The sequence below is a fragment of the Mustela nigripes genome, chromosome 7 (assembly GCF_022355385.1).
Source record: "Mustela nigripes isolate SB6536 chromosome 7, MUSNIG.SB6536, whole genome shotgun sequence".
Taxonomy (NCBI): domain Eukaryota; kingdom Metazoa; phylum Chordata; class Mammalia; order Carnivora; family Mustelidae; genus Mustela; species Mustela nigripes.
Window position 1 is genome coordinate 49798702 of NC_081563.1, and position 1077 is coordinate 49799778.

Sequence of the window (1077 nt, forward strand, 5' to 3'; positions counted from 1 at the left end):
AACCATGCTTGTGCGGGCTGCGCGCTGAGGCTAAAACCCTCCCTCACAAACAATGAGACTCCTAACAAAGGTTCCGGGCCCTCTTAGGCCGGGACAGTTCGAAGGGGCGCGGCTTTCCCCTCGCTCCACCTCCCGGCTCTCGATTCCAGAACTCAGCGCGGGTGATTCGATTATTGTTGCACTCAAACGTGGTGAGTGTATACTCTGGACCAAATTCGGGGTTTAGGCTCTAAGGCTATAAAAGTGAATATGAACACTTTCCCCTGCTTCTGAGGAGCTCACAGTGCAGTGAGTGCTAGGAAACTACATGGCCCGCAAAATGGCAGAAGTGCCTCATAGTACAAGTGCCCTAGAAGCAGAGCAAACGGTATTTAAGCCTAAATTCTCATCAGTGCAGAAATGAATTATGGTGCATCTCTACGATCTGAAACACTATGACAAGTAATTGATTGACATGGACTTTAGATTCTGTGGATAAAAGCGTTAGAAACTATTAAGTGTCCCACTAATGAAACACCAAAATAATTGGGTGCGTGGATATGGTATGTCCATAAAACGGGCAGCTCTGCTGCTCTTCTAAGAAATGCGGCCTCTGAGTGCTACCCAAGAAACTAATGACATCGTTTCTGTTTGGTGACTGGGGTACAAGGGTGAAGGGAGACTTATTTTTCATAATATACACCTCTGTGCCTTTTTTTTTTTTTTAAAGATTTTATTTATTTGTCAGAGACAGAGGGAGAGAGAGCGAGCGACCACAGGCAGACAGAGAGGCAGGCAGAGGCAGAGGGAGAAGCAGGCTCCCTGCCGAGCAAGGAGCCCGATGTGGGACTCGATCCCAGGACCCTGGGACCATGACCTGAGCCGAAGGCAGCTGCTTAACCAACTGAGCCACCCAGGCGTCGCACCTCTGTGCCTTTTGAACTTGTATAAAACATGTGTCGATTTTACCTAATTGAAAAAAGAAGGGGGTGGGGTGCCTGGGTGGCAGTCGGTTAGGAGTGGGACTCTTGGTTGGGCTCAGGTTGTGATCTTGGAGCCTGGTGTGTGTGCTGCCCCCCCCCCCCCCCCCCCCCCCCC